Below are 24,878 nucleotides of genomic sequence, written 5' to 3' on the forward strand. Positions count from 1 at the left end.
CTGCTTTTCCCTGTGAAGTCAGTGTATTGCCTTCCCTGAACTCCCAGGCTACACAGAGGAGCCTCAGACAGTGGTAAGGTCTGCATTCCCATCTATGTCTCTCTCTCTCTCTCTTTCTTTGTATCTCTATCTCCTTACATCTATCTCTATATCTCTATCTCTTTATTTCTACCTCTGTATCTCCATCTCCTTACATCTATCTCTATCTCTGTATCTCTATATCTATCTCTGTATCTCTATCTCCTTAATCTATCTCCATCTCTGTATCTCTATCTCTATCTATCTCCATATCTCTATCTCTATCTCTCTCTTTGTATCTCTCTTTTTGTATCTCTATATCCATCTCTTTACATCTATCTCTATCTCTGTATCTCTATCTCCGTATCTCTATCTCCGTATCTCTATCTCTGTCTCCGTATCTCCATCTTTATCTCCGTATCTCTCTATCTCCCATAGATAACCACCTATGCTTGGCTACAATCTCACTTCTAACATTGCACTTCTCCTTGCTTTTAGCACACTGCCATTTTCAGAAGACCAATTCTCCTTTTGAGATTATCTGTGTCTGTCAGATGTCACATGGTTTCATCATGAGGAGAAAAAGGGTCAACACAGCGGGTTTCCTGTGTGTGTTAGTGAACTAATATATGGATGTGATCGGTCAGCAGATGGCAGACTGTGCAAGAGGTGACGTGACTGGCCGCTGATAACAGTGTGCATTGGTATTTATGCAGTGGTCTGCACACGGAAGAGCCATTCGTACCTGGTGCAGTTAGTTAACAAGCTGGCATGTTACAGAGGTGGAATGGTGACCCAGACACTGTCATCAGGTTGCTGTTATATTAACTAAATCATGGGAATTGAAACCCACGCATTCTAAAACCATGCAAATTGAGAGTTGCTTGCTTAGAAACAGGCAATTAGTGTAATATCCACACACAGCCTACCTGTGCTGAGCACCGAGCTTCAATCCTCCTGTATCCAAGTCAGTCGTTCGTGCACTACTGCAGCTGATCGAACCTTCCTTTGTTTTAAGTCAAACCCTGGTATCTCATGTTTAAATGTATCTATTCTCATTTCAAACTCAACTCTGTCAAATCTCGGAGTCCAAGTTCTTAATATGGTCTGTAGCTATTGAGAAGCATGGATGACAAGGAACACAAATGACAAAGAGCACAGATGACAAGGAGCACCAAGGACAAGGAGCACCAAGGACAAGGAGCACAGATGACAAAGGGCACAGATGACAAGGAGCACCAAGGACAAGGAGCACGGATGACAAGGAGCACCAAGGACAAGGAGCACGGATGACAAGGAGCACAGATGACAAGGAGCACCAAGGACAAGGAGCACCAAGGACAAGGAGCACCAAGGACAAGGAGCACCAAGGACAAGGAGCACGGATGACAAGGAGCACAGATGACAAGGAGCACCAAGGACAAGGAGCACCAAGGACAAGGAGCACCAAGGACAAGGAGCACAGATGACGAGCACCGATGAGTCTTTGGTCTTTTGTTCTGACAATATCCCTCCCTGTAAGTTATTACTGACTTTTTTTCAGATGTGGCAATTGAGGCACAAATAGGGCTAAGTGGTTTAATCATGATCACACATCAGGTAGTTTGTTTGAGGCTTCAAATTCAGATCTCCGTATTCTACATCCAGGTTTCTGTTGTAAATGTCACTACACAAAAGGACTTCTTGCCCACTGCTGACTTTCTCTTGCTCAGGTCTGACCATCTCCCTTTACCATGGAGTATTATGGCTCCCATTGCAGGCATCTATTCCAGGGCAGTACCTGCTGCATGCTGAGGAGGGTACAGAGGAGCCTGCTCCAGTACAAACTCCACCCCAGAAGACTTTCTCTGTGTCTCCAGATCAACCTGTACTGAGCAGATCCTTGCCTTGAAGTCTGCTAGGCCTTCAGCTTGGCACTAGCTGCACCTAGGATAAATTATTCTGCCCTTGCTCCAACCCCCTCTGGACGCCAGCCTCCAGGGGTGGAACGTCTGGCCTGAGAAGGAATGCTGCCTGCAGAGATTGGTTACTGTGAAAACAGAGAAGAATGTGCAGGTGGTTGGGGGAGAGAGTGGGAGGAAAGGTCTCGCCTTTCTTGTGTGGGATTATTCTGGATGTCTAGTAATTCTGATGGCTGGGGAAGCTTCAACTAGCAGAGAAGGCCTTAGAATGGCTTCTCCTTTTCCTTTCTCTTCTACAGTACCTTTCCAACTTCCCTGTAAGTCTCCTATCAGAACTGAAACCATGCCCTCTCCTTTCTCTAAAAGAGTCACCAGATGGAGTCCTTTCAGCCCAGCAGTCTCAGCCGTGACTGTGGGTGAGTCTGGGACACAGACACTAGAGGGAGGAGGTCAAAGGCTCTGAGAACAGTGGGACTGAAGGCTGTTCAAAGAAGAGAGGAAAGGTGACCCAGTTTGCTGTTGACTTAGGTTCCAAGCATCCAGCCTTGTTCCCAACATCCCAAGAGCTGAAAAGGCAGTCGTGTTTCACGTGCCCAAACTTTCCTTCACTCTCAGATACCTACTTTGTGAGAGCATTTACATACTCTTCCCTTTGGGGAATTACCTAAATGACCCCATGGCAACAACCAATCTTGTGGGGGGCATGCAACCCAGAACTGGCCAATCAGATCCTTCTCCTTGGCCTTGTAGATGCAGATACCAGAAAAGAGAAGCCTTCTTTTCCTCCAGGTTGCTAAACAGAGGTTAAACTGTTTGCAACAATTACCACCCCATGTATAGAGGTTACCCATTTGCTGTAAGAGACGTGTGTGTGTGTGTGTGTGTGTGTGTGTGTGTGTGTGTGTGTGTGTCTGTCTGTCTGTCTGTCTGTCTGTCTGTCTGTCTGTCTGTCTGGACCTGGTACCTTTACTGATCTTCTGGATTGTCATAATGTTGACATATGGTTAGAAATACTTCTGTGAATCAGTTTGTGTGTGGAGTGGGTGGAAAGCTTAATTAAGTTGAGTTCTCAATGCTTAGAGTCCTCTGTCCTCCTGACCATCCTCTGGGGCAGTTGAGGCACAGACAGACCCAGGCAGCTAGAGGAGCAAAGGTTCACAGCAGACCCCTCTGACCCTCAAGTTCTACAGCAAGTCCCTCCTCCAAGCTGCCTCTCAAAGACCGGTAGCCCTGGTCCTACCCCAGAGAAGCACAGCTTGCGAGGAAATCTAGAGCTTTGTGGTGACGGCAGCACAATGCTGTCACAGATACAAGGGAAGGTCAGCTGGCTCCACTGGGGAGAATTAGTTTATACCAAATTGTACCTTATTCACCCCAGCCCAGTTTGGAGCATTCCTGTTTCCTTGAATGCCAAATGAAACCCCAAAGTGCCCAGTCTTCCAAAGGCACTTCAGGCTGTCAGGGACACTGGCGGTTGTATAACAAGCTTTCACAACCTCAGCAGAAGAAGCTGCATCCTCTAGCTCCCTCCTACAGAGCCCAGATTCACAGTTGCCCTGAAACCTTTGCTCCCAAGAGCAACTGCCTCACCCTGTCCATTCCCAGTCACTGCTGTGCTTGTTCACTGAATCCGTTGACTCCTGCTACGGCTACAGTGAGCCCGCAGCTGAGTGGAAAAAAGTAAATACGTATTTTTATTACCCAAACATCTGCTGAGAGAAATTTATTTGTACAAGTCCCTTGCAAGCCATTGTAAAGGTGTGCGACACACTGTGTTGTTGAATCTTGGTTTTCTTTTTCTTTTTCTTACTCTTAGATGGCTTTCAGGTTGGGCAAAATAACCAAGTTGTTTGTTTCCTGGTTGCCCAGAAACCAAAATAATCACACAGAAACTGTACTAATTAAATAACTGCTTGGCCTATTAGCTCTAGCTTCTTATTGGCTAACTCTTACATATTAATTTAACCCATCTCTAGTAATCTGTGTATCGCCACATGGCTGTGGCTTACCAGCTAAAGTTCTGTCTGGCTCTAGCAGGGCTACATGCTTCTGACTCCGCCTCCTTCTTCCCAGTATTCAATTTAGTTCACCATGCCCAGCTCTGTTCCCCTATAGCTCTGCTATAGGCCCAAAGCAGTTCCTTAATTCACAGCATACAGAGGGGAATCCCATATCACCTATCCCTCCCTTCTAATGAACAAGTGACAAATTGTGAAAATTCCTAACAAGGGACCAATAAAGTATATTTGGAAAGATCAGGTGTGTATGTGCCTTAGCCGTCAGGCATACCTGACTATGATCCCACTGCAATGCATAATTGTCTATAGGTACAAAGAAACAGTTAAGCACACACCATTAGTCACAGATCTCAATGGCCTTGCTACAATGGAGCTAAATTAGCAATGACTCATAACTGAGAGCAGGAATGGCAGCAATTGGAGACCTTGACCCCCTCCTGATGTGCTGATGAGGAAGCATCCGCCCTGATAATGCAGAGACCAGCTGGGCTGGTGGGTGCTGTGCGTCAGACTTCCTGGTAGAATGCAAAACCAGAATCCTCAAAATTTGGTCCACCTTAATTTTGACTTATGAATTTCACTTAGTAAGCGGCCATTAATAGGTCTTAGAGGTATATAAAAGTGAAAATGTTAGTCTGGATTCAGACTGACTTCCAAAGACTCATATGATCAAAGTTTGCTCCCCAGTGAAGCAATGTTCAGTGGTGAGGTTTGGGGAAAGTGAATGTTTCTTGGGAACTCTGACCTCATACATGGAATAATCTACTGAGGGGTTCATAGTGTGGTGGGCTCTTAGGAGGTGGGACCTAGTTTAAGGAAGTCAGGTTTTGGGGGTCCGATCCTGTCTTTACATGTAGCACAGGTCCAGAACCAATGGGGCTACACAACCATGAACTGTAACTTGAGGAAATACGAGCCAGAATGAACCTTCCCTCCGCTAAGCAGGTTTGTTCTTACGTCTTTTGTCACAGCTAGCATATAGGGTATATGTAGGCGATTACAATAAAGTCATCCCACACTAGGTCAGAATAGAGTAAAATAAAGGTCTCTTTATTTAGGGGTAGACTCACAGATCAGCAGTCCTCTGTAGGAGCAGGAAAAAGGAACTGAATCCAGCAGCCAAGGGGCTTGCCCACACCCCTACCCCTGCATATATAGTATCCAAGACCATGCCCTAAGTGGGCCAGCATCTCAAAGGCTATTGGCCAAAGGAGTTCCCACAGCACTTCCCCCTCTTGTCTAAATAAGAGAGTTCCAAACCCAATACAAAACTATATACAATAAGAACAGATGTCAGGCATAAAGTTAGGATTACAAGGTGCAATAAATGTCAGGGACAACTGACAACTTTGCAGATAGTTTAGCTCAAAAGAATACAGGGGACATTTGCTTTTTCTGAGTCAGTTTCTCGGTCACATGGACCTGAGGTAGAAGGTGCAGGAACACAGATAAATTATTCTCAGGAAATTTAGACAAGACACAAGACCTGAGAACCAGAGATGTTCATCACTTGTTTTCCACTCTAAGAGTTACTCCAGGACCTCAGGCACTAAGTATTCCAGCCAGATGGGTTATTGCATAGGTTAGCGAGTCTTCGAAGGTTCTCATACTTGCTAATTACAAACAAAAACAACAAGCGTCTCAGAGTAACGAACATTGAGAATGACAACCCACCAAAGACTTGAAATACTTTAGTTGTGTCTTAAAAATTAACTGAAAAAAAGATTAGGGAGTAGTTGGCAGAAAGCCTACGACACTGGCCTCCAAAGGGCCTTGTACCTGGGCTTTTCCACCTCAGAAAGCAACACTTCCCCAGCGTATAACACTTTAGTTCACACACTTGCAAGTGTTACCGAGTCTCCAAGAGCAGGTGTAATGTCTGAGGTGACCCGAGGCAATTTGCATCTCTCTGACCCATTTTCTTCCTTCTTTTAACTCTCCTCTGTCTCCTTGGGTCTGCATTCTTCCTAATGTCCGTTCTCTCTTGTTCATTTTTCTGTTCCTTGGTTTCTGCTTTAACAGCTCTCTTAGCTTTTGCTCAGATGTCTCTTCAGGGTTAACCAGAATCCAAGACATGGCAGATTCTCTTCTAATCCAATATAGACTTGTGGAGTCTGTTCTGAAATATCAAAATATTTATCTTTCCAAATGAGTTAGGCAGACCTTCCTTAAAAAAATCCTTGTTTCTAGACAGATTCTCAAACAGTGAGTAGGGTTATGCATTGAAGCCATTGGTACGTGGGGTAGGTTATCTACTGTCTGGCCTGGGTGACTCAGCCAGCACAAGTTGTGAAATCTAAAGCTCAAGGCAACTGGAGGTTTCTTTCTTTCTTTCTTTCTTTCTTTCTTTCTTTCTTTCTTTCTTTCTTTTTTTTTTTTTTTTTTTGATTTTTCGAGACAGGGTTTCTCCGTAGCTTTTGGTTCCTGTCCTGGAACTAGCTCTTGTAGACCAGGCTGGCCTCGAACTCACAGAGATCCGCCTGCCTCTGCCTCCCGAGTGCTGGAATTAAAGGCATGCGCCACCACCGCCCGGCAACTGGAGGTTTCTTAGGGCTTCACCTTCCCAGGTTCACCCTGGAAGTCCTGATTACCTCAGAATAGGACCTCATTTGGAGACATGGCCTTCGATGAGGCAAACAAGTTACATAACATTAAAATGAACTTGAAAATGAAGCCGCACAAGTGAGTCCTAATCTAAATGATGGGTATCTTTCTATAGAGGGGAGGTTAAAGATAACCACATACAGAGGAAAGGTCAACCAGGTGAAGTTACAGGGAAGGAAGAGAGCCCGGAGCAGATCTTTACTTCACAGCCCTCAATAGGATTCTATCTACATTCTAAACTCTGATTCCTGGCCTCCAACCCTGTAGAAAATCAAATTCTGTTGTTATGTAATACAGACATGACAGCCCTAGAAAGCTAGGAAAGGGGACAGCAGGGCACAGCTGGCTCAATTTCCCACCTCGTCACAGGGTCATTAAGAATGAAATGGTCTAAGAGAATACCAGACTTCCGAAATGAAGCAGTAATGAAGATGGTAATGATTGGTACTAGTTTTGGGAAAAGTGTATAGGAGCCACCTGAAAGAGAGGATTCCAAGACTCTGAAGAAAGGCAGATGAGCCCAAGGCTGCACAGAATCCATGAAGCAGAGACTGATGGAGGGAAAGTGTATCTTGAGCAGCATCAAAACAGCAGGGGTTCCCACCCCTCAAGGAAGGAAGAGGGGATTTACACACTAAGCTGGATAAAGCTGGACTGTGACCAACTGGAATGTGCCCCGGCTTTTCTGGGTCTGTATGTAACATGAGATACTTGGCTCTGTCAATGACTGTGTTTATCCTAAAGGGTTTGGAATATGTGCCAGGCTCACCTGAGGCCCCAAATGGCAGTAATGACTGGCAAGATGATTTAGTGGGTGAAAGCACTTGCCACCAAACCTGACAAGCTAGCTCAATTCCCAGGACTCACATGGTAGAAAGAAAGAACCAACTCCCTAAAGTTGACCTCTCACCTCCACAAGGGTGCCATGTTATGCATGTGCATGCACACATACACAGCACCACAAAATAAACTAAAAATGGAATTGTGAAATGGTATCATAACCCAGATGTGTATGGTTGACCCAAGCTAGGTTCATCTTGACGTGGGATGTCCTTCTGTATATGTGTTGCTTTTTTTTCTTTTTTTGAATTTTCAAGACAGGATTTCTCCATAGCTTTTGGTTCCTGTCCTGGAACTAGCTTTTGTAGACCAGGCTGGCCTCGAACTCACAGAGATCCACCTACCTCTGCCTCCTGAGTGCATGCGTTGCTTTTATTGGATAATGAATAAAGCTATTTCTGTCAATGGCTAAGTAGAATAAAGCTAGGCAGAAAATCAGAACAGAGTTAGAGAGAGAGAGTAGGCAAAGTCATGGAGATGTAATGCCTTCTACTGAAGGCAAAAGACACCCTGAACCTTTAATGGTAAGCCACAGGATTGTGGCAACGCACAGATTAATAGAAATGGGTTAATTTAAGATGCAAGAGCTAGCTAGAAATACACCTGAGTCACTGGACAAACAGCGTTGTAATTAGCATAGTTTCTGTGTGATTATTTGGGTCTGGGAGATTACACATCCTGTGCTAACAGAGTCACCTTTGGTGCCATTTTCAAAGTTCCTGCATTTAAAATGGCTTCTCTGCGGAAGGAGTACCTGGATCCCTTTCCATGACTTCTTTTTCTCTATGTAGCATTTATCGTCCTCCAAAGGTCTCTACTGTGTGTTATTTGTCTCCTTCCACTAGAAGGAAAGAAGCTCAGGGAGGTCAAGGCTTTGGGTTTTGTTCGCTGCTCTCTCATCAGCCCTTGCCAGGCACATGGGGGAAGGGTCCTCACTGGCTGGTCAGCGCTGAGTGCACACTTGCATCTCTCACCTCATCAGACACACCTCCCAACCCTCTGAGACTTAGAGCTGCTCCACGCATCTTCTCCCAAAGGAAACCTCCAGGCCACACCCTACCCTGGTTTAGAATTCTTCTTCCTTTCTTTCACAAGGACATTTCCTCACTCTACTGAGCACACTGCATTTCCAGAGTGCTGTTTTCTCTCCGGCTCTCTCCCTCGTTCTCCCTCTCAGTTCTCCCTCCTTCCTCCCTCCCTCCCTTCTTCCATTCTTCCCTTCCTTTCTTCTTTTTCTTTATACTGTTGGAGATTGAACCCAGGGCCTCATGCATACTAGACAGGTGGTCTACAGCTCCAGTGCCTGACACTGGGTAATTCTATAAAGACAGAGATGTGTGTTCATCTTGGAGTACTGAAGGTACAAGGGCATGGTGCTGCATCGGTTCGGCTCCGTGAGGGCCTGAGCAGGAATGGGTGGGGATAAGGCAGGAAGCCAGAGAGTGTTCCAGGGTCAAGTCTGGACTTTCATAAGAACTCTCACTGGCAAGAACACTACCTAAAGGGACCCCTTGAGAATACTGGCTCCTTCAGGAAGAACACCACCTAAAGGGACCCCTTGAGAATACTGGCTCCTTCAGGAAGAACACCACCTAAAGGGACCCCTTGAGAATACTGGCTCCTTCAGGAAGAACACTACCTAAAGGGACCCCTTGAGAATGCTGGCTCCTTCAGGAAGCATAACCCCAATCATGTCAGGACTTTTCAGGTGGCTCCACCTCTGGAAGGTTCCACTATTCTTATACTGTCGCATGGGTACCAAGCTTTAAACACTCACACTTTGATGGACAAACTATGGCAACCAGTAACTAGGGAGCAAGTGAAGGGTATGGATCTAACATGGCACACTGTGAGGTACTGACCTCATTATGTAGGTCCAGCTGAAGAGCTGAAATAGCCAACCACGAGTATGTTAAAGGAAGCCGTACAGCAGGTCCTTTGAACAGGACAGGAGGCCAACTTGATATGGTATCAATAAATCAGAGCAGAAATGTGCAAAGCCTCTTTACAGATGAAAATGAAGGCCTCCCGCCTATGCAAAGTGGGAGTATCACTGATGCAGAGGTGATTATCTAGGACTGTGACATGGCACAGACTGTCAATCCAGAGACCTTGCTAGGAAACAGGACTGAGAGCTGCGTGTAAAGTGGCTAGACCTAGGGCACAGGTATCAGACTTTCCTGGGAATGGAAGCACTGTGAGGCAGGTAATATAAACATGGGGTCCACAGACAATAGACTGGCTCAGCCTGAGCCTGTCTCTGCTCTCTGAAGCATGCAGGTGTTTATAAGTACAGGAGAGACGAAGCTGTGATTGTCTCTCATCTGAGGGAAGTCAGACTCTATTTGATGCTTCCCATGTGGAAAGAATGAGGACAGGCTCTGCTTGCTGGCCAGAGCAGCAAGCCTGTGGTTTCATAATCCTGGGGCGGGCGAGGGGCAACAGATGTCATCCTGCCTCTTCATTCGCTCATTTGCTGAGACATTTGTGAGTCGAACACCAGATCTTGAGGATGCAAAAGTAAACATCCACAGCCAATCCAACTAAAAACCGTAACATCCTGGATCTGTGTGATCCTAATGCAGTTGGAACAAATATTCTCTGGCAGCCTCCCTGAGCGGGAAGTGGTTAGGGAAGACACTGCACACAGCCATGGCAAAGCTGACCAAGCTGAACTGAAGACTGGGAAGAGGGTAAAACTCCAGCCCACTGGGACAGGCTGGAAGTACAGTAGCACAGGTTCTTGCTGGGAATGTTGACAGAGATGATTAGAGCAGAAAAAATAGCCTCAATTAGGCTACAGACACAGCCGTAGCAACCACTTAGCTGAAGCTGTCATTGAGCTAAACAAGGAAAGACTTCATTAGACAAACCTTCTGAGATGCCTGCAGAGGCACGAGAAATTGTTGCCTGGGTGCATTGGACCACATCTCTCCGGACAATGGATCACTGCCCTCCAGAAGCAGAAATGAGTCCAGCCTAAGCCACACGACCTGGTTTTAAAAATACAAAGCTGTAGACAGAGATGGCTCCTTCATTTCCCAGCTTCTCAGACCCAAATAATCACACAGAAACTATATTAATTACAACAGTGCTTGGCCTATTAGCTCAACCTTCTTATTAACTAATAATTCTTACATCTTAAATTAACCCATTTCTATTAATCTGTGTATCACCACAAGGCTGTGGCTTACTGGTAAGGGTCCAGCATCTGTCTCCTTCAGCAGCTACATGGCATCTACCTGACTCCACCTTCTCTCTCTCTCTCTCTATCCCTCAAGCCTGGCTATAGGCCAAAGCAGTTTTATTCATTAACCAATAAAAACAATACATAAGAACATTCCACATCCCAAAGTATATCACCCAGGCATGTTGGTATGTGCCTTTAATCCCAGGACTTGGGAGGCAGAGGCAGGCAGATCTCTGTGAGTTCAAGGCCAGACTGGTCTACAGAGTGAGTTCAGAAACCCTGTCTCCGATGAACAAACAAACAAACAAAAGTGTGTCTCTCCAAGAAACAGTGTGAAAGGTAACTCCCTAGACTGTATGCATTTAGGGTTCTTTGTGTATCTTGTGGGTCTTTTGTGTAATAGTGACGAGATGATGTTTCACGTCTATAGTGGATGTAAAAGGAAGCACATCCTTGGAAGAGAAATTGCGACATGTTTGTATCTTTCTATTATTTATCAGAATAATTTTAAAAAACACCTCTGTTGGTCTCATTGGCTGCAATCTACCAAGTGATAGCTAGCCTTTGGCAAATACAGGTTCTTTTATTTCATTTTTAATTACTAACTCTCAGAGTACACCTTATACACCATGTTATGCCCAAGTTATTAATTCCCAAATGAATTCACAGAGCTTGTTTCCTATGCAAATTACATGAGGGTCTTTATTTTACAAACCCAAGTTTGGAGCACCCCTTTCTAGTACCCTAGCATGGTGAACTTTTAAAGAGAAAATGCCGTAATCAGGGGAGTTCATGTCCTGTTGTCTTGGGATTGGGTAAGGAGGGCATAGGGTAAGGTAGCCTCTGAAACCATTGGTCAGTTTTTGGGCGTGAAACACTAGCAAAGAGCCATTAATAACTGACAAAGTATCTTCAAGGACAGACTGCCTCCTTCAAGGGCATCTGGACCTCGTTCAATTTTATGGCCCTTCTCCCTAGTTCTTTAATGGGCTATTTTCAGGGTATCCATTCAAATTCTGCTATGGCAGCACATTTCTGGAGCTGAGATCAGGTCCCTGATCATATGGCTTAAGATGAAGCCCCTTCTTTAAAATTGAGTTTGCAAAGTCAGGTCCTCACAGCCACGATCCTATCTCTCTGTATGTTTATCTGCAGGCTGGAGAGTGGCCACGAAAGGCTTAAAGAAGCTACAGTAGAGTTCAAATTCAAGGAGGCCTTCCTGGCAGAGCAGAGCAGAAAGCTGATACAGAGGCTGAATTATTGCAGTGTTGAGGAAAGAGAGTAAGAAGCCAGCTGCTCTAGGGTCTCAAAGCTGAGTTGTGATGTGGGATTCCCCTCTGTATGCTGTGAATACCATTGGTTAATAAAGGACTGCTTTGACCCTATAGCAGGGCAGAACAGAGCTAGGTGGGGAAAACTAAACTGAATGCTGGGAGAAAGGAGGTGGAATGAGAGAGAAACCATGTAGCCATGCTGGAGACAGATGGCAGACATGCACTTTACATTGGCATAAATAGTATAAGAGGCCATGCCCAAATGGGTGGGTAACTTAAAGGCTAGTGGTGGTAGGAATTCCTACAGCAGCTCCCCCTTTTGCTTAAATAAAATGGTTCTAAGCCAATACAAAGTTATATACAATAAGAACAAATATCAGGTATAAAAATTAGAATTACAACCAGCATAAACAATATCAAGCAAGAAACATGTGATGATTCAATAATTTTCCTATCCTAATGAGTTTAAATATTGTATATAAATAACTTGGCCAAGTCATGAGAGGAAAGTAACTACAACTATCTAGTCATCAACCCCATCAAAGACCTGAGAAGGGAAATAATATTACTTGAGTAAGCAGGAAGTACAATCCAGAAACTTCCAAAAATGTGCAACAAATGACAGAGACAACTGGCTATCTGGGCAGTCACCCAAAGTCTCATTTGCAACACTGGAGCAACCAATGTTGGCTAAGGCCTAGAGTAACTGACAGACCATTTTCAGAGGCAGGAAAATTTTCAAAACCATCTTACCCTGTCTTGGCAAGATTTGACAGTCTTTTTTCTTGCATGTCCTGTCCAGACATTGTGCATTTTGTCAGTGGTCAATGAATGGGCAGTTCCTTGCTCAAAGGCAAGTTTTGCCAAGAAGAAAACAAGCTCCAAGTGGGGTGTCTTTGGTGCTCAACATTCCTCAGGAATAGATCAGTGCTGCCAGGAGCAATCGTGTCTCACTTCAAAAGAACCCTAAGTTCTTTAAATGCCATATTCTACAGCTCTTTGAAGTGGTTAAAGATTACCTACCTATGAAGAATACAATCTCTATGTATCTAAAGAACCTGATTAGTTATAAGTATGATAAACATAGATGACTATTGGCCTATGAATCTTAATACCTATATAACTTAAAGACTAAGACTTTATATTAGAATATTAAACAATCTTTAAACAACTGTGCAACAAATGAGGACAATGATCTCAAAATATAAACAATGTATAAGTATCTTGATCAGAGGTGGAAATGTATATTGCAATATGATAAATATATCCTAAAATTGTATCAATATATAAAATGATTTAAGCAGAAGTAGAAGCATGCATGCATACAATATGACAAAATAGCTTTGTCTAAATATACAAATATTATAGATGAAAACAGGAACATATTCAATATAATTTAAGTTCTCAATATACAAGAATCTATACTAATGTAAATTGCCTATAAATAATAGCTCACAAGTATTCACTGTATTACTCATTATCATTATTTGTGTGAGTAAGCTCGCACTAATCTATTATCCCATCCAATTGAGCTGCAAAGGCTCAATGTAGTGGCAAGGTACAGGACCAGGTCTGGACAAATAGATGGTAATTTGAATGGGCTCTGTCAAGCAATGGGTACTAAACTGACTTGAAGCCTAGGGGACAATCAGGAATTCTCTGTTCATTCCTTCATACACACACACACACACACACACACACACACACACACACACACACACACACACCAGGTGGTCAGATGACAGTTCAGTAGAACTACCATAGCATTAGGTGTCTCCCTTCTCATGGAGCCCAGAGGAGGGTACTGTACCCTCCAGTGCTCTGGTCTGATGGATAGGAGGGTACTGTACCCTCCAGGGCTCTGGTCTGATGGATAGGAGGGTACTGTACCCTCCAGGGCTCTGGTCTGATGGATAGGAGGGTACTGTACCCTCCAGTGCTCTGGTCTGATGGATAGGAGGGTACTGTACCCTCCAGGGCTCTGGTCTGATGGATAGGAGGGTACTGTACCCTCCAGGGCTCTGGTCTGATGGATAGGAGGGTACTGTACCCTCCAGTGCTCTGGTCTGATGGATAGGAGGGTACTGTACCCTCCAGTGCTCTGGTCTGATGGATAGGAGGGTAGTGTACCCTCCAGTGCTCTGGTCTGATGGATAGAAGGGTACTGTACCCTCCAGTGCTCTGGTCTGATGGATAGGAGGGTACTGTACCCTCCAGGGCTCTGGTCTGATGGATAGGAGGGTACTGTACCCTCCAGTGCTCTGGTGTGATTGATAAGTTCTTGGGCCTGTATTCTCATCTGATTTAATATACCCACGTGTTTGTGTGTTAAGTCTATTTTGATAAATTTATAGTTGGCTCTGTTTTACTTTTATGCATCAGCTATTTATTAGTCTGTGCTCGTGAGAGGCCCAGGACAGGTGGTGGTGTCTCCATGCACATAAGATGTAGAATCTCCCTGCCTCCACATCTTCATACAAAATGGAATCAAATGCTGCTCACAAAACAGAGTCTGCCAGGACAAAGCACAGCCCAAAAGCATTGTTTTGTCAATAGGAAATAACCCAGAGTAAGGAACAGGCTGATCTGTACAACTGTCCAGATTTGTCCAAGTCATCATCTGTTTTCCACTAATTAGAAGTTTGTCATGGGTCCCTCTCTCCAGCACCGTGAGGCAAGTCATTCTCTGTCCTACCAGCCAGCTCCCAAATCATGACACTATTAATCAGGAAAGCTCTACCCTAGCTTAGACTTGTTTCTGACTAGCTCTTATAACTTAAATTAACCCATTTTTATTAATGTACTTTTTGCCTCATGGCTTTATTACCTCATCTCCATAGTGCCCATCCTGCTTGCTCGTTATCTCTTGGCCTCGCTCCCCTTCTTCTTCCCAGTATCCTCTGTACCTGGAGATTCTGCCCACCCATTGGCCGTTCCACTTATTAAACCAATCAGAGTGATACATCTTCACAGTGTACAAAAAGATTATTCCACAACAGCACCGTTGTGTGTTCCGGAGTGATGGAGAAAGCAAAGGCAGGTGACAGAGAACGCTACAGCCGGCCCTGTCTAGGCTCTCTGTCTGGTAGGAGTGTTGGAGATTAGGATCCCTTGATCTGAGAAGATGGGTGGGGAAGGAAGTTTTTTTCTCAAGAGTATTCTCAAGACCAATACCTGTATGGGACTGAGGGAAGATGGGCTAGGCAGAGGGGGAGGTTGAACTGTGATGCTTGGTGTCCCCAGCAGCACCTATGGGCCACTGTGAAGCTGAGATGGCCTGAGCAATACCTTTTTGTACTTGTCACCTTTTAAGATAATGGTTTTATTTTTTTCTTTGAGAATTTCTTACATAGAGTATATTTTATTTTATCTCCCCATCCCTTCCATTTCCTTCCTTCAATTCCCTCTGAACAAGCCTCCATACATCCCCCCTTTCAACTTAATATCCTTTCAGATTTATTTAGATTTTTCTACACCTCACTGAAGCCCAATTAGCACTTTTCATGTATCCATGGATGTGGGGCCATCCACTGGAGCACGGGCAAGCTTCCAGTGGCCATACCCACAGAAAAAAATGATTCTCCTTACCCCAAAGCCTCCGCAGGGGTAAGACCACATGAACCCCTCACCCACCCATGGTAGACTGTTCACTGTCTGGATCCTGTGCTTGTCTTGTACCAGAAGCCAAGTGCTGTGAGTTCACGAGGGCAAGAGCCACATCATGTCCAGAAGACAGTGCTGAGACATTTCTCCCCTCCTCCTGATCTCACATTTGGGGGATGGGAGCTGATATATAGATATTCCATCTATGGTTGAGCCCTCAACAGACACGTATTCTCAGAACTTGTTTATTAACTGCAAGAAAGAGCTTCTCTGACAAGAATGAAAGCAGCACGGGTCTACAATGCACACACGTCATAGGCAACATGATAACATGACTGTTTAGTCCAATGGTAACAGTGGGCTCCGGGCTAGGGCCTATGACCTTCTCATTCATGGGAACCACTTCTCTCCCTGATGATAATATACTAAACCTCAGAAACTATAGCAAGCCACAACTAAATACTTTTTTTTATAAAAGTTTCTATGGTTGGGGGCTGGAGAGATGGCTCAGAGGTTAAGAGCACTGGCTGCTCTTCCAGAGGTCCTGAGTTCAATTCCCAGCAACCACATGGTGGCTCACAACCACCTGTACTGAGATCTGGCGCCCTCCTCTGGCGTGTGAGCATACATCAAGGCAGAATATTGTATACATAATAAATAAATAAATCTTTAAAAAAAAGAGTTTCTATGATTATGGTGTCTCTTCACAGCAACAGAGCAGTTACTAAGACACCTACCCCTTACACCCTTGCTTCATCCATCCTGCACCCCTCCCTGCTAAACCTTTCCACCCCCAGTATTCTCCCTCTCTGCTTTTTTTAAACCTGTGTTCTACTGTCTCCCTCCCTTTACTCCCTCAATGTATCCTTTCTAGTTCCCTGGTTTTCACAGTTGCTCCAAGTTAAAAGCACAAAACAAAGGATTTGAAGCTAGTACCCACATTTGTGAGAGAGCAAACAGTATTTGTCTTTCTGAGCCTGGGTTACCCCACTCACTGTAATTTGTTTTTCTAGTTTCATCTACTTTCCTACAAATCTGCTTTCATTTTTCTTTACAGATAAATAAAATTACATTGTGTATAGGTGTCGTGTTTTCCTTACCCACCCCTCAGTTGATGGGCACGTCAAGGTTGATTCCTACCTGTTGTAAATAAAGTAGCAGTGAACATGGGTGCGCCAGAGTCTGTAGAAGGATGTAAAGACCCCAGGAGCGTGGAAGACACGCTAGTTCCCCTTCTAGGTTTTTGAGGATTCTACAGACGGATTTCCAAGTGGTTACACAGACACCCACAATAGCATTTGTTGGCATTTGTATCTTGGTGAGTACCCTGAGAGAGGTGAGAAGGGCTCTCAATGTAGTTTTAATCTGTAGTTATCTGGTAGCTCAGGATGTTAAATACTTTTTATTAAAAAGGTTTACTAGCCATTTGAAACCTTTCTTTTCAGCTCCATTACCTATTTTATTATTTATTTATTTATTACTGAGTTTTTGTTTTTTGAGATAGGGTCTATTTAGCTTTGGCTGTCCTAGAACTCATTGTGTACACCAGGGTGGTCTTGAACTCACTGAGATTCCCTTGCTTTGAGCTCAATTTTAAATTGAGGGAATTGTTTTCTTAATGTTTAAGTTTTTTGAGCCCTTTATTATATTCTAGACACTAATCCTCTGTTGGATGTTGTGTTAGTTAGGGTTTCTGTTGCTGTAAAGAGACACCACGAACTGAGGAAATCTTATAAAGGAGAACATTTAATTGGGTGGCTTATAGTTTCAGAGGTTTAGTCCATTATCATCACGGTGAAACATGGCGGTATGCAGGCAGACATGGTGCTGGAACTAGAGCTGAGAGTTCTACATCTTGATCCCTAGGCAACAGGAAGTGAACTGTATCACTGGGTATCGCTTGAGCATAGGAAACCTCAAAGCCCACCCCAGCAGTGGCACACTTCCTCCATACCATACCCACTCCAACAAAGTCACTCCTCCTAATAGTGCCACTCCTATGGGGCCAATTACATTCAAACCACCAGAGATGTATAGCTGGTAAAGATTGTCTCCTATTTTGTAGGCTGCCTCTTTACTTGATTAACAGCATGAGACCCCATCTGTCAATTGTTTGTGTTATTTCCTGTGCACTGGAGTCCTTTAGAAAACCTGCCTGTGCCTGAAGTTGAGGTATACCCCTTACCTTTCCTCTAGCAGTTTCAGGGTATCAGGTCTTAGGTTGAGGTCTCTGACCCATTTGGACTTGAGTTTTGTGCAGGGTGAGAAATAAAGATTTAGTCTCATTTTTCTGCATATTAAAATCCTGGTTTCCCAGCAACATTTGTTGAAGATGTCTTTTTTTCTTCAATGTCTATTTTGGTGTCTTTATTTTAAAAAAATTAGTTAACTGTAGTTTCATGGACTTATATCTGTTTTTTGTTCCATTCATCCATGTGTTTTTATTACCAGTGCCATGCTGTTTTTATTACTGTGGCCCTGTAGTATAGTCTGGAACCTGGTTAGGTGAAGTGGTATCTCCCACAGTACTCTTCCTCTTCAGGACTGCTTGGACTTTGTCTTTCTATATCTATTTTTATATTATTATTTTTTCAAGTCTCTGAAGAATTACATTCAAGCCGGGCGATGGTGGCGCACGCCTTTAATCCCAGCACTCGGGAGGCAGAGGCAGGCGGATCTCTGTGAGTTTGAGACCAGCCTGGTCTACAGAGCTAGTTCCAGGACAGGCTCCAAAGCCACAGAGAAACCCTGTCTCGAAAAACCAAAAAACAAAAAAAGCAAAAAGAATTACATTCAAGTCTTGATGAGGATTGTCTTGAGTCTGTAGGTTGCTTTTGGTAGGGTGGCCATTTTCACAAGATTATTCTAATCCATGAGCATGCGAGTTTTCTATCTTCTGGTGTATCCTTCAGTTTCTTTTTGCAGTATCTTAATGTTTTCATTGTAGTGGTCTTTAGATTTATATCCATGTAGTGTGTGTGTGTGTGTGTGTGTGTGTGTGTGTGTGTGTGTGTGTGTGCAGTGAACTGAATTGTTTCCCTTATTTCTTTTCCAGTCTGTCTGTCATTGGTATATAAGAAGATTCCTAATGTTTGTGTTTTAATTTTATATCCTGCCACTTTGCTGAAATGTGTATCAGCTCTAACAGGTTTTTCTGAAGTCCTTAGAGTCTCAGCATAGAACCACGTCATCTGCAAATAGGTGTGCTTTGACTTCTTTTTGTATTTATCCCTTGTCTCCTCCTTCTGTCATCTCTAGCTACGACTTCAAGCAATACTGAAGAGAAGTGGAGAGTGAACACCCTCATCTTGCTCCTACTTGGTGGATGCTGTAAGTGTTTCTCTATTTAGCATGACGTTGGCTATGGGTTTGTTGTACATCATGTTGAGATTCCCTCTATCCCAACCTTTCCATGACCTTTGTCATTAAGAGCATCTGGATTTTGTTCAAGAGCCTTTTCTGAATCTATTGAGATGATCGTGTTATTTCTATCTCTGAGTTCATTCACGTGTTCAACTACATTTATTGAAAATACATACATATATATATATATATATATATATATATATATCATGTATCTCTGGAATGAAGTCAAATTTGGTCACAATAGGTGATCTTTTCATGTGATTTTGAATTAGGTTTGCAAGTGTTTTGCTGAGACATTTTGTATCTGTGCTCACTAGGGAAATCGGTCTGCATTTTCCTTTCTGCTGTATCTTTTCCTTGTTTTAATGTCACAGTAATATTGGAGTCACAAAAAGGATTTGGAGGCTCCCCCTTTTCTATTTTATGGGATAATTTGAAGAGTATTGGTGTTAGTTGTTCTTTGAAGTCCTGGTAGAATTTTGCTGTCAATCATTATAATGCTGGACTTTTTTTTAAATTGAGAGACTGTTTATTATTGCTTCAATCTCATTGTTGGTTATAGATGTTTAATCATCTCTGGTTTAATTTGTATACCCTTTATTATCTGTTCAGGGTTAGGCTCACAAGGCTCCATCATCAATCTAGACTCAGCTTCTTAGCTGTGTTCCCACCTCTCGCCATCATTCCATCTCAGTCCTATGTCACACACCTTGCTAGTTTCTCTGTCCCCACAGAGATGGTCAGACACACTGAGGTTCTAACCCAGCACAAGAAACCAGAGCTTCATTACAGAGAACTGCCTCTGCTGGTCAACGTGGCAGATATTCTCTTAGAGAAAGAATGGATTTAGAGAGAAGATCCTGGAGGACAATGTGGCAGCTGCCCAATGCACTCAAGACATAATGCCTCTCCTGTCCTGTCCTAGGAACCTGGCCTGCTACAAAGGATCAAGAATAAATGCCCAAGAGGTAGCGGTCCAGTTCAGCAGTAAAGGGCTTGCTCAGCATGCACAACGCCCTAGGTTCAATCCCACATACACACACAATGAATAGTAGTTCAACATGTTGTACTTTCCCAGGGAGCCACACTCCTGTTTCCTTGTGATGATGGCAACAGCTGATTCCAGAAAATCCCATTTCATCCATTTCTGCTCCCATCCTACATTGGGACCACAGATCCATGCAAGATACTTCCTCGTTTGCTAAGTTAGCACTGTTCCCTCAGGAGAGGGGACATCTACTCATCTACTCCATTGAACCAGCTCTCATCCCAGAGTGCACAGAGGGTCCAGTTTCTCAGCACCCAGGGTCTCCTCAGATACTTGTTCCCCCACTACTTAGATCTCTTTAGCTGATGTCCTCCCAAAAGTGTTGGGATTTGAGCACAAACTGGCCAGAGTCAGACTTGTCGGCTTCGATTTCCATGTGTGTCCATTCTCCCCTGCCCATTCTTGCAGAAGGCAAAAGCGAGATGCTAATGATGGTTGCTTTTGAGGGAATTCAATATTAGCTTTCTCTATCTCTGAATGTGATTCTCCATCAACATGATGTTAATAATTAATACAGCAATATCTATCCCATAAATATCCATAATTTCTAGGTTGCAGTAAGGTCTAAAGACAATGTGTATCAAGTCCCTGACACACCAGTGATATCTATGAAATGGTGGTTATTACTGATGCTGTGAATTTGCTCCAGCTCTGGAGTCAGACAGCCCAGAGTTGAAGCTGTAGCCCTGGATGTGCAAGACCGAGTAACCCAGGTAAATTACAAGCCCTCAGTGACCTCATCTACAAATGGGAGGGGCCAGTTCCAAACTCACCTGGCAGTGGAGATCTAATGCTGAGAGTTACTGCCTAGCGTCGTGCTCATCAAGGTGCATCGGGCTTTGGTATCACAGTAACTGTTACTCTGGGGCCCTTACCATTATGCTGGTCCTGGAGGTCACACGGTATCATCTTGCTAATGTTCTCCATTTTGGGAAATGTGCACTTTTGAAATTAAGAAATCTATTTGGAAGAATTCCACTGGACTCTTGCCCTCTGATCCTCGGCATGTCTACTTTGGTTGCTCTCTGGGTCATGGTCTTTGGCATCAGTCTAGTTCAGACATTCTTGCCGCAGCCTATTACAAAGATCAGCACAGTCAGTGACTTGGAAGCTCTGTTCAGTAACAGCCATGCCCTTGATTCACATCTGCGGCTGTTTTTCCCCAAGAGTCCATCCGTGCTCTGGAGCCACCAGCAGTGTCAGTGGCGGCCCCACCTCCTTTTGGTTCTCTCAACAGCACCTTTCAGGGCACGTGGTCTCTGCTCACCCGCGACCGGTCTGTTGCCCAGGGGCCCTTTCTTCTGCTTCTGTTCCTTCCGTTTCTCTGTAGTTTCCTCTTAGTTTTGAAGCAGTAATAACATGATTTAAATTTTGTACTATTTCTCACACTCCAGTTCCTAAAATAAGACCATACTAGCTAGCAGAAATATCTAAGTATATTATTTATATCCAAATATGCAATAATTGTGTTTTTATAGCCCAGAGTTTGATGCTCCCCCGCCCCATTTTGATTTGTTTTTGTTCTTGCTTTACAGACAGGAACTCAATTTTTTGGTCAGGCTGACCTTGGATTTGTGGTCCCTCTGCCTCAGCCTCCTGAGTACTGGGATTATAAGTATGCACCATTATGCCCAGTTTAGTTAAGTTTTCAGAAGTTATATTTTGCTTCAAATTTGCCAGGAAAGAAAACTGCTTCGCATAGTGAATCCCTTTGAAAAGAATGCTTGGTCCTAGTTTGTGCCGATGCATAGAAGCGTGAGAACGTTGATGGACCTGATTTACAGCCAGGAAGAGTTTAAGAGGATCAGAACTACAGACTCAAAAGTAGAGAGAAATGAAAGAGCTTCCAGATTTCAGGTCTGCTGGTTGTAGCTTTCAAGATGGCAATGTAGGGGTTTTGGGCAGAGAGTAAGTAGAGAGTGCTTGCCTATGTGTGAAGTCCTAGGTTTGATCTCAGGCACCATACACCACACCACACACTGTAAAATGCAGAGGGAAAAATATAGGTGACCTTGGCTTCGGTAAAGAAGTGTTAGGCACAATGTCAAAGCCATAATTTATGAAATAAATGATTGACAAGATGAGCTTTACTAAAATTCAAAATGTCTGCTTTCATATAGACATTATAAAATGAGAAGACATTTGCAGAAAACATCTGAAAATACCTGTAAAATGAGTAATGTGTTCTCTAGATAGCTGTTCAAAGCATAGAAGACTCTTCCAATAGGAAAGTAACAGCCTGGGGAGCAACAGGGCAGAAGACGTCTGTGAATGTGAAGGGCGCAGTCCCTACTCACGAGGAGAGCTAGGACAGTCAGCTCTGCTGCAGGCACTCCGCGGCTACCGTGGAAAGCACCACACCCAAGCACATGCACTCTGGATTTACTGGGCATCACAACGATGTAACACTTACCTTTAGTGGGTGACAGTTAACGCCTCTCTCCAAGTTTTCTTTGAAGCTATTGATAGTAAGTACAAAAGATAATACCTTAATTTGGTTAGTTATTTATACACAGTATCATCTTGTAAAAAGGGTTATTAAATAGTAATTATCAAATAAATAATTAAGTAATAAGGAGAAAAAAGAGCAGAAGACCAGGATGCACATACAGAAAGTACGCATACACAATTTTATTAGATAGCCAGAAACTCACACTCTGTCACTCTCGTTTCAGAACAGCCATCAACCCAAACACTGAAAACACCAAATGCATGGGGATGGGGAATTACAAGAGCTTCTCAGTGGAGGGAGTGCAAAGAAATATCCCTATCAGAATATAGCATGGCCATTTCTTTCTTTTTTCTTTTTATTATTGATTTTTATTGAGCTCTACATTTTTTCTGCTCCCCTCCCTGCTTCTCCCCTCCCCACTTCAACCCTCTCCCAAGGTCCCTATGCTTCCAATTTACGAAGGAGGTCATGTCTTTTTCTACTTCCCATGTAGATTAGATCTATGTAAGTCTCTTTTAGTGTCCTCATTGTTGTCTAACTTCTCTAGGATTGTGGTTTGTAGGCTGTTTTCTTTGCTTTATGTTTAAAAACCACCTATGAGTGTTTAAGCTGTTGTTATTTTTTTCTGCTGTGTAGTACTCCATTGTGTAAATTACCACATTTTCCTTATCCATTCTTCAGTCGAGGGGCATTTAGGTTGTTTCCAGGTTCCGGCTATGACAAACAATGCTGCTATGAACATAGTTGAGCACATGTCCTTGTGGCACAATTGAGCATCCTTTGGATATAGACCCAAAACTGGTATTACTGGGTCTTGAGGAAGGTTGTTTCCTAATTTTCTGAGAAATCACCACACTGACATCTAAAGGTGTTGTACCAGCTTGCATTCCCACCAGCAATGTAGGAGTGTTCTCTTTTCTCCACATCCTCTCCAGCATAAGTTGTCATCAGTGATTTTGATCTTGGCCATTCTTACAGGTGTAAGATGGAATCTCAGAGTTGTTTGATTTGCATTTCTATGATGACTAAGGATGTTGAACATTTCCTTAAGCGTCTTTCAGCCATTTTAGCTTCCTCTGTTGAGAGTTGTTTGTTTAGGTCTGTACTCTATATTTTTTAAATTGAATTATGTGTTCTTTTGGTGACCAATTTCTTGAGTTCTTTGTATATTTTGGAGATCAAACCTCTGTCTGATGTGGGGTTATTTTGTAGGCTGTTATTTTGTCTTGTTGACGGTGTCTTTTGCTTTACAGAAGCTTTACAGTTTCAGGAGGTTCCATTTATTAATTGTTTCAGTGTCTGTGCTGCTGGCATTATATTTAGGAAGTGTTCTCCTGTGCCAATGTGTTCAAGTATATTTCCCACTTTCTCTTCTATAAGGTTCAGTGTGGCTGGCTTTATGTTGAGGTTTTTGATTCATGTGGACTTGAGTTTTATGCATGATGATAGATATAGGTCTATTCTCATTCTTCTACATATTGATATCCAGTTATGCCATCACCACTTGTTAAATATGCTTTTTTCCATTTGATTTTTTTTTGCTTCTTTGTCAAAAATTAGGTGTTTGAAGATGTGTAGATTGATATCCAGGTCTTCTATTCGGTTCCATTGGTCTTCTGTCTGTTCTTATGAGCATGGCCATTTCTTATGAAACAAAACATAACCTTACCATAAAATCCAGAAAATAAACTCCTTGGTATTAGCTAAAGTAATTCAAAGTTGATGCCTCCACAAGAAACTTCCCCGTAGATATTAATAGCAGCCTTATTCATAATTGCCAAAACTTGGAATCAACCAAGGTGTTCTTCAATGGGTGAATAAATAAATTGTGGTATATTTAGACAAGGAAATATCATTCATCACTGAAAAGAAATGTGCTATTGTAGAGAGGGAGTAGAATTTTAAGGTATATTACTATGTTTTAGAAAGAAAATATGTACAGGTTACACACTTTGTGGGTCTTTCTGCAACATTTTGGAAAAGGCAAAACCATAAAGACAGAAAATAAGTCTGCAGACTCCAGGACTGGATGGGAAGGAAGCATGGCCAGGGACAGTGCAAAGAGAGTGTAGTAAAGCTACTGAATGACACAATCAAGAGGGCCATGCATCACACATGAGTCTAATGTCAGCTAAGGATTTGGGTGATAATGATGTGCTGGTGTAGGATCACCATGGTAACAAACGTGCCACTCCAGCGTGAGACGTGCACACTGGGAGAGTCTATTATTTCTAGGCACAGGGAGCCTCTACTTCACCCCTATTTGCTGGACCTTACAATGCTCGTGAAGAACTAGAGAGGTGGTGCAGTGGCTAAGAGCGCTTTCTGTTCTTGTGAAGTCACGGAACCCATGTTAGGTGCTCATGACCACCAATAACTCCAGTTCCAGGGGATCCAATGGGATCTTCTAGTCTATCTGAGCACTAGAACACATGTAAACTCACATGCGCGTGCACACACACAAATATTTTTTTAACCTAATCTTAATAGTAACTAGCTTTAGGAACTGGAATGGTGGCTGTGGTGGTTCCAATGAGACTGGCCCCCTCAGGCTTGTATATTTA

At 43.3% G+C, this 24,878-nt stretch overlaps 1 protein-coding gene and 1 long non-coding RNA gene across 2 annotated transcripts in view; one reads left to right on the forward strand and one right to left on the reverse strand.

Annotated features, from left to right (window-relative positions):
* Ints7 (integrator complex subunit 7) overlaps positions 1–24,878 on the forward strand; it is a 502,168-nt gene that overhangs the window by 108,219 nt on the left and 369,071 nt on the right. The window lies entirely within an intron of this gene.
* The window catches only part of LOC142859150 (uncharacterized), a 45,007-nt gene continuing 25,117 nt past the window's right edge, over positions 4,989–24,878 (reverse strand). The window contains exons 2-3 of the long non-coding RNA XR_012912124.1: positions 10,255–10,374; positions 4,989–6,056 (exon numbers count right to left, since the gene is read on the reverse strand). This is a non-coding gene — a long non-coding RNA (uncharacterized LOC142859150). The remainder of the gene's footprint in view (positions 6,057–10,254; positions 10,375–24,878) is intronic.

Source organism: Microtus pennsylvanicus, chromosome 10 (assembly GCF_037038515.1).
Source record: "Microtus pennsylvanicus isolate mMicPen1 chromosome 10, mMicPen1.hap1, whole genome shotgun sequence".
NCBI classification, from domain to species: domain Eukaryota; kingdom Metazoa; phylum Chordata; class Mammalia; order Rodentia; family Cricetidae; genus Microtus; species Microtus pennsylvanicus.